Here is a 10,693-nt window from a genome sequence, read left to right as displayed (position 1 = left end):
AATAGTAATGAAAATTATAGTAATAGTAGTAATAATAAAGATGAAAATAAAAGTGAAATTGAAGATAAAAATAAAGATTAAGATAAAGACAGAATTAAAGATAAACATTAAAAATAAACATTATAAATAATATTACCAATAGTTATGATAAAAGTAAATTCCAAGTTAATGTTAATAACAGTGAAAATAGAAATAATGGTTATGGTAGCAATGACGGGGATAATAACGGGGATAATAATAATAACAACAATTAAAATGATGATGATAATAATAATAATAATAATAATAATGATAAAAACAATAATAATAACAATAGTAATAGCGTTAAAAACAAATCAGTAATAATAATGAAAATAATAAAGGCAGTAGTAACAATACTTCTACCACTACCTCCAACATCACCACCATTACTACCAATAATGATAATGAAAATACTGTTAATACTGAATATTAGGGGTGCGTAAAAGAAAGGGATACAGACAAGTGGGGGTCAGAGTAGTAGGAAATGGGGTTGAGGAGTGAGGGGTAAGTGGCCCCGTACAAAATAAAGTAAAATAAAGAATATATATATATATATATATATATATATATATTCATATATACAAACACAGATAAAAAACATTAAAAACACACAGATAAAAAAAACATTAAAAAACACAGATAAAAAAAATAATAGAGATAGAATAGCCGAGAAAGCGTAAGAGTTCGGTGAACAAAAGGCCCTTGGGTTTAAATTAAATTAAATTAAATTAAATTAAAGGATTGCTTCACTGGAAACGGTAGTTTCAAGAGTCCACCTTAAAACTTCAAATTTCTTGAAGTTCGATTATAAAGGCCATCAAATTTATGTTTTTATGAACAAGCCAGGCCTAGAAAATTGAATACATACTTTTTCGTTTATGAACACGAGGGACAGGTCCATCGAATCGGCGTAATTACTAATGTAGTAGTTCTAATCTCCAAGAGATATAAGAAGCATAGTTTATAGCCGTCCGTTAAAGTTCTATATTTCTCCAAATATTTCGTTAGGGTGATCTTGCGTAGATGTGTTGGTGAATTCTTATTCCTCCTAATTTGGATGGCAAAAAACTATTTTTTTCAACGGAGACTCTTGTGATTGAAATTACCCGAAACTGGACTGGTTCAACTGTGTTCAAATCTGTTGCGGAGACGCCCACTAATTAACATAGGTGGGTGAGTGAGATATATAAAGGTATCAATCACCAATACCGGGGGAGTTCTGCAACGACCGCCAAATAGGCCTATGTTGCCTCCAGTAAGATATACAGCACGCCACCTACCGGAATATCTCCAACTGAAGTATATCTGAAGACATGTAAATATGTATATAACTTTCTGCCTAACATATTATTGTTATACCTTTACTTTCCGTGTTCTTGTTAATTATTTGCGCAGACACAACAAAATCTAAATTATAGTATCAGTAGGAAGTAGCATCTAGAAGGAAAATGGAAAATACAATTTGCTTGTAAGCGGTTGGGAACGCGCTTGACTGGTAGTTGGAGGGGTAGGATAGGGATGGGTATATATCTGTATGGGTGACGGGGGTGGGTTGGGTTGAATTGGAGGAGCCTTTACTAGGTTATATTTTCGGTACATTTACTACTGGGATGGAGGGCTTAGTGTAAATCTAATAGTGGAGACCAAATGATTTTTAAATAATTTACTATTTGGGGTTTAGTGGTGGTGGTTAGATGGTTCTAAATTTAGGTTTTAAGTCTTTCGCCCTGGGAAATGGTTTCTAAGCTATATTTTCATTGGGCCTAGGTTTTATATTGTTTAGGTTATATTCTCGTTGCATCGTGTGCTAGTTGGTGGTTTGGTTGCAATTTAACAGGTGGTATATTTATGGGGTTTGTTAGATAAAGTTGTTTGTGGGCTTACGTATGAAATAGATATATTGTTAATTAGGCCTTGCCAAGATGCAGGCGATTTTAGGTCTGTAATTTATTTAAAGTTATGTAATGGTTGTGTGTTCAGAGGGTGTGCTAATATTTTATATTAAAGAGTTGAAGTTTTTTATGGCGATTTTTTCAGATCGCGCGTGCTTATGGGTGGTTTAAAAAATAAAATAAAATAAAATAAAAATTTCTTTGGGGTGTTGTTCAATAGTCCAATACTAGGGGAAACGGTTAGTGATGGATATTGTTGGTGGTGCATTTTCAGTGGGGTTAATTGCATTTATGTATCTGAACTTTCTCTTGTGCCTGCAACTGCAAATTATCTCTTGTTTTGAATTGAGGATGTTTAATTTTTTAGGTGCCGTTATAATCTCGGTCGCCTCTGCGTTACATAGAAGCAGTATTTAGATCCTGGGCTGTATGACTTGGATTTTCTTAGTATTTTCCATTTTAATGTAAAGTCTATTTTATTTTGTTTTAAATTTCTAACTAGGTTAGATAGGTAGTTTTTGTTTTAGGGTTCTCCTTTGAGAATGATTGTAAATGGTTCGCAATTCTGGCCTTTATCGGGAAGGAGGATAATCTTATGTAGGTATGTATTATAGGGCTTGTGTGCGGTGTATCTAAAGGTTCTTCATTTTTCTGGGGATGCCTTGAGTTTCTATGTTCAGGTTCTGTAGAGCTTATACCTATCTGCTGTGTAGTCAGTTGTTCAGATTGTGTACTATTGCTTATTGGATTATATGGACCCTCTCTGGTGTAACTGGTACTATAGGTTTGGGCTGTCAGGTTATTAGTTGTCGTATTAGGGGGGAGTTCTGTTACTGTACATGAATATATGACGTCTGAGTGTACACAGTCATTCTCCAGTGGGCAGTTTTTTTGGTCGTTACAATTGCAGTTTGGTTGGGCTAGACTAGGGTTGCCATTAATTATTTTCTGCGCTGATTCTATTTTCTTATTATTAGTGCTACATTAGGCATAATTGAGAAGGATAATTTAATAGAGTAATTTATTTAGAATTCAATAAGGCTTCCACCAACATTCTATAATTCCTCTTAATCTTTTTCGTCCCTAACGAACCTTACGCTAAACGCCACATATTCCCCCATGCTACCTAGCACCTTCTCTACTCTTCTGATGAGAAGCATTAGGCTTCGAAATGCCCTGACATAAAGAGTCCCTTCTATCCCCCAAATTTTGCCTGTATTCCATTATTCAATAAATGATCCATTCTATATCTACCAATATATAGTTTTGTGTCTTCATTTCATACTCTTGTTGTCCTATTATATATATATATATATATATATATATATATATATATATATATATGTATATATCAGCATTTATTTAATTTTAGATTTAAAGCGGGTATCAAGTGTCCTTCTGCAGGGTTTATTCAGCTGTAATTTTTATTCTAAATCAAACAGGGACACTGTTGTTTTTAACTGAACCCACGCTTTCAAATAAGTTTAAACACAGGTAAACTTTTTTCAGGTAGGTAGAAGAGTCTTGCCTCTAGTAACATTTGTTGCAAATTGTTTGTTTTTGTTTTTGTTTTTTTGGTTCTGTTAATTACAGTAACAAAAGCCCCAGTCACATTTTTCTTTTTGGGATGCGTGTATAAGTTTAAATGTAGATATAACTTCTTTTTTAATTCCAAAAATATTCAGAATGATTTCTCTTTATGTATTTTATCCAAAATTTTGAGATTTTCATCTATATTTTTCACTTGCATCCAAAGCGAAGAAGTACCTTTAAAATTGAATTATTTCAGAAAAAGCCGATAACAGACACCGCCAATGTACAGCCGGTGCCAACGAAATTGAAAAAAGCCTGTCCAAAGTATTTAAAACCTTTTAATAATCAAATGAACTCTCTGGGATGGGGGCATATAAACATTTAGCGAAAAGTTTACAAAGGGATTACGCAAGTTGTCAATTGATAAATGACCAATAAATAAAATAAATTAAACATTGTGAATCAATGCTAAAGCTATAAATGAGGGTTATCACCAAGTCTGTGGCACTGAGCCTTATATGGTAAATGAACAACCAAAAAAAGAAAAAAAAAATTGTGCTCGTTTTATTTTTTATTGTAAAAAAAAAATTAAAAAATCGATTCGGAATAAAAAAAAAAGATTAGGCTCAAATTTTTCTGATACCGATTCCGATACCCCCGCAACTTCCGATTTTTTCGATTCTCGATTCCAATTCGGATTAATCGTCCCAACTATTGATAGAGTAGTGCGTCATGGCAAAGGCAATATCCACGGGTATTAAGAATATGAACATGTAAAAATCATACATTTTGTCTATTATGTTTTGTTTGCTTTTAGCCACAGCAACACGTGGCCATGCACAGCAGGTATATATATATATATATATATATATATATATATATATATATATATATATATATATATATATATATATATGCATTTAATGGAAAGAGAAAGACGATGAGGATGTGATTGACTCGTAAATTTTATAAAGATATTAGATGGTTGGCTGCTCACTTTCTGCTCGACATAAAGGCCGAATTATTGACTCGCGTAATTTTACTCCAAATTCTTTGTCCGTAAAGTTTTTCTTAATTAGTTATTCCCATGTTCGCCGAGTTTGCGAACGGATCCCCAGGAGCAAAAAGCCGTTGTTCGATTACTTCTGCCGGACGGGAAAGAGTGAAGTGTCCTTCTCCACACACACACACACACACACACACACACACACACACACACAAAACCTCAACGCCGCCGTGTTTCGTATCGACGGCACCTCCCGACCCACTTCAATATTCCATCTCAACCCCCCCCCCACACGTTTCCGCAAAGACACAATTATTCTTCAGATTAAAGATATGACAATTTATCGAAGATTGGCCACAAGAATGAATATATATATATATATATATATATATATATATATATATATATATATATATATATATATTCATTCTTGTGGCCAATTTATATATATATATATATATATATATATATATATATATATATAGGTTGTCTGTATGTCTGTCTCCATTTTCAAACTCTATCTCTTTCGAAACTTAAAGTCGGCGCTAAAGACTTCAAATGACTGGATTTTATCATAGACCAGGTCTTTAGCCAGTTAAAATAGTTTTTAAGGGGTCAAAACATAGAAAAAATCGTTATACATTTTTTAGATTCATGTTAGTTCATTTTTAAGTCGGTTCATATTCGTGTCACGTTGATACAGTGGTAACGTCACCAGCTTTGAATACTCTAGTTTTGCCTTCGGTTTCGATTCTTTCTGATGGTACCGAAATACTTCCTGTTTACTTTTTATATCACGACTCTGTAATAATATATACGAAATCTAGACAAATTAAAATATCATATTTAAGCGTATTTTACGACCGAGCAAAGCCAGCTGCCCACCGCTCGTTTATATATATATATATATATATATATATATATATATATATATATATATATATATATATATATATATATTTGTGTAAACAAATTGATCTTAGGTATTTGGAGAATGTCAAAAAATTGTTAATTCACTACCCTCATAGCAGCTGTATAGCGCAACGGTTAGAAGCTCCAACTGTCGTTTGGGCGATCGGGTTCCGATCCTGGCTTGAGGTAGTTGCTTGTCTAGCCACACTGATGAGCTGCGAAACAGTACTGTATGTGGATGACTATATATATATATATATATATATATATATATATATATATATATATATATATATATATATATATATTCAGCATTATTTATCTTAAACATATTTCATTAAATAAAATATATATATTTATATATATTTATATATATGCATGTATATATGTATATATATGAGAAACCCTAACAAACATAACAAAGAACACGTTCTAGCATACGTTTCTACACACAATGCACACAAGCCAGAATTATTTAGATATAAGAAAAGCCTTGTCCTACTAAATCAAAACAATAAACTAAACAACATACTCTAAACAACAAAAATAATAAACAGCAAATGCTAAACCAAAAGCTTAAAACACATCCTAATCACCTCCAAACTCAATCAACACACTATAAAAAGTCGTTACAAAATGCAACAAACAGCGATGTGGAATTTGTTACATAATAATAGAGGGAAATACTTACACATTCAAAAGCCCAACACAAATATTCAAAATAAAAAAAAGACTTAGACTTAAACCGGAAATGTAGCGTATGACTAAGATGCACAGCATGCAACAAATCTTACATGAGTGCCACTAAAAACCTCAACAATAGAGTAGCCTTTTTACTGAATAATAACTGTAATAACCAACCGCTTTACCAACATAGCTCCACCCAGTGCAATCCCCATAACAAACCAAAACACCCGCAGTCGTCTTAGGAAATAGAAAAATATTTGGTTTAACCCCTCCTTCAGTTCAAATATCAAAACAAATATACCAAAAGAATTTTTTAAGATTGTAGAAAAAAAATTAAAGCAATCATATAGATACAGTACCATATTTAGTAAAAATCCAATTAAATTTCGTACTTTACAATGCCCAATTAAGCTCAGATGGTAATAGTTTCAAACAACAAAAAATCAAATTAGCCTAGACCACCCCTTCTCTATAATTCCGAAAGCTAATTGCAATTGTAACAATAAGGAATCTTGCCTACTCAAAAACGATTGCATCAATAAGGATGTAATATATTTGTGTACTATTACTGAGTTACCACGAAACACCCCTACAATAGTTGGAAATAATCCTTCCATAACAGAAATACCCCATTCTCAACTACTCAAAATATAACTGTTCCACCAACCGCTTCACTCATAAGCAACCACTTCACAAGTAATAACATAGATGACAATATCACTATTGATGAATATAATAATAATAATAATAATAACAATAATAACAATAATAATAATAACAATAATAATAATAATAATAACAATAACAATAATAATAATAATAACAATAACAATAATAATAATAATAAAAATAATAACAATAATAATAATAATAATAACAATAACAATAATAATAATAATAATAATAATAATAACCTCCATTACTTTTTTCAAAACACTTATCTATATAATTATAAAACTACAATGACCTTGTAACGAGAGATGTAACCCACTTTCCGGTTTACGACATCTGGTTGCGCATGCGCGCATAAACATTAACCCATAACAACGTAAACAAATAAACACAAATCGCTTCTTTTGCAGATTTTGACCTGCGCACTGAAATATTAGCGTTATTGTTTCGGAATTATTATTTAACATGGGAAGGGTGGGGGTGTTTGGCAACTATTCTTTATTACAACTATACTGTCGCTATTTTCTTACAACTAAACAACTTAAACACGTGGACAAACATAAGAACAATTGCAGTAAAGCACAGACTACTACAACTACTACTACTACTACTCTCTATTCGTCCCTTTTTCTTCCTTCCTTCTTTTTTATTTTTTGTTTACATTTCTCGACACAAAATAGTTGTGTGAGAACGGTGAATTTGTTGACACATTTACTAATCTGTTTCAATATTAGTTTTATTTTATTTTATTTATTTAGGTTTTATTTTTTGCTTCAGGTTTTATTAATTATTTTTTTTTTACGATTTTAAGTTTCTATAACTTGGTTGAAGGATTCCAATCATTCTTATATTTCTCATCGGTAGGTTCATGTACGTTCATGTATATTTTTGCTGCTAAATGACTTTTCGTAGGGAAATCATGTTTAATTATTCGAAAAATAGGTAACTTTACACGAATAGAGAGGATTTTTTTTTTCTCACGTTTGAGTGATCCGTCCGTGATTTTGCATAGAAATATTTCTGTTATGTCAAAATAATAATTTTTCTTAGCGTCACAAGTGTCACACTCATACATGAATTCCATAGCTAATATGACATACTGACCCAACGGGTCAAGGGTAGTCTAATATTCTAAACTTTTCTCAAAATACAGATTCTAATATCCCCGCACATATTGAATTTACTATTGCTAATTATAACAACCTTGAATTAAACCCTAACCCTAACCTCAAATCTTAACAGAAATTCAAAAACCATTAACACTACGCACACGCCAGGCAATATATACACTTATATTGGCACGACTTAAACTTTAATAAAGGTTAGAATATCTAACCACACTCCTTCCTTTAATAAGGAGACCATTAATAATAAACATTCCCTAACCTTAAAAATTGCCAAATCGGACCTATACTGCACAAGCACCTTCAAAACTTTGAATCTAATTAATTTTACCTCCTTATTACCTTATTATTCAATGAATTTTTACCATATCCTTTTATACTTCATTTTTTTTTCTTTTTAATGAATCTTTATAATCCCACCCTCCTGTTCTTGCTTTCATAATCATTATGAATCTTTATAAACTGTCACTAACCGTTAAAAAAATTTTTATACAAATATGATTCGGTTCATATTTGTATTTTTTTTTTTTACTGCATTAACCTACAAAAATATACTATTGTATATTCTGCAAACCTTTTTCTTCTGAGAAACTCCACGGAATAAGATCTTTCAAGTTTATTTGAACTCCTTGTTGGATAATTAAAAGTTCTGTATATCTTTTTTAATGCTTTTTGAAAATTTGAATTAATTTTCAATAATATTTTTCTCTTACATATATGGGAGAACCGCCGACTGTCAACACGACAGTTCTAGGTTCAATCCTGGACTTGGAAGATATGCTAGTCTAGCGGCACTGATGAGTTGTGATACAACGAAACAGGACTGTATGTCGATGACTACAAATATATATATATATATGTGTGTGTGTGTGTTTGTGTGTGATGGAATTAAATTGTGCAAATTAAGCTTTACGAAAACAAGGAATACGAGATACAAAAGAAATCATTATATATATATATATATTTTAAGCCCCCCCCCATCTTTTGGGTAGAGCACTGTCGTAAGTAATCTCACCCGCTACTTAATTGGCTGAAAAATGCGACGCTCGCTATTTGTTTATAAACAAGAGGTTAGAGCACTGTAACAGTTGTGGACAAATTTTTGTTCAAATAGAGATTTGGCGAGATAATTTACGGGCGCCGATCGGTAGAATTGCTTATTGTCAACGCGATGGTTCTAGTTTCAATCCTCGGCTTAGGAGAGGTGCTCGTCTAGCGGCACTGATGAGTTGTGATACAACGAAACAGAACTGTATGTCGATGACTACAAACATATATATATATATATATATATATATATATATATATATATATATATTCAGGCAAACATTATTAAAAACAACAGAGATACTTTGCTTAATGATTCTTTTTTTTCATTTTTTCGAAGATTTTTTTAACTTCAAGATGGAAGATATTTACAAATGTTCCATGGTTCACACGAGCGCTTTCGATTCTTTCTTGAATCATCATCAGGTGGAGATAAAATATTAAAAATAGAAGTGAAATATATAGTTACGAATGATAATATCATATTTAAGCGTATTTTACGACCGGTCAATGGTGGACGGCCTGCTAGTATATATATATATATATATATATATATATATATATATATATATATATATATATATATATATATATATATATATATATATATATATATATATATGTATATGCCGGACGGCCTGCTAGTATATATATATATATATATATATATATATATATATATATATATATATGTATATATATATATATACTATATATATATATACTATATATATATATATATATATATATATATATATATATATATATATATATAGTATATACTAGCATATATATATATATATATATATACTAGCATATATATATATATATATATATATATATATATATATATATACTAGCAGGCCGTCCGGCATTGACCGGTCGTAAAATACGCTTAAATATGATAATTTGATTAATGCAGATTTCGTATTTATTATTAGATTATATTGAACCGAATATATAGTGATGATTTAAAAAGTTAAAACAACCGAGAATCGAAACCAAAACGTTTAGTTCCCGATTTATTTTTCCTTTGACGTAAATGCCTGAGCTATGAAAAAATGTTTACTGCAAATCTTAAAATTAAAACATGAACCAATAGCTATTACGTTACGTATGCATATTCGTAATGCTGTCATGCGACCTTCACCTGGAAAATCCCATTTCTTTAATTTTCACACTTTTGCACCGATTTTCCCCGGCTAAAACCATTACATAAAGTTCTGCATGGATTTGAATACCCTATATATTAAGTTTCATGTAGACCAAAAACTGACAGAGAAGTTTGGTAGGTAATTTTTTTAAACAAATACATATACGCATACATAAATATATAGAGAGAAAGAGGTTTGTGTTTACTATAACCTTTTTATGCAAATATTATGCAATTATAAATCATGTAGAATATCTGCATGAATATAATTACACGTAATAGTTAACTAAAGATGATCATCCCATAAGAAAACTGAAAAAAAACTAATAGGGACTTAATTAATATGAATGTTTAAAAGAATATGCAAATTAGCTATCTTTTGCAAATGAATGCAATTCCACGATCCATATATAACAAATTTGCATTTTCTTTTTAAATAATAGAAAAGAAGAGTTTTTAATATGAATATCAATACACAAAAACCTTCAAATTTATACGAGTATATATATATATATATATATATATATATATATATGAATAAAAAAGAATACGAAAAGTATAAAAGCTTATAACTTTTCTTTATTCGTTTTCAATTGGTGACGTGCGGGAATACGAAATAATATTATGAAAAAAAAAATTAAAAAAC

Source organism: Euprymna scolopes, chromosome 42 (assembly GCF_053919585.1).
Source record: "Euprymna scolopes isolate OS-2025 chromosome 42, ASM5391958v1, whole genome shotgun sequence".
Classification (NCBI taxonomy): domain Eukaryota; kingdom Metazoa; phylum Mollusca; class Cephalopoda; order Sepiida; family Sepiolidae; genus Euprymna; species Euprymna scolopes.
Note: the sequence above shows the minus strand (reverse complement) of the source record.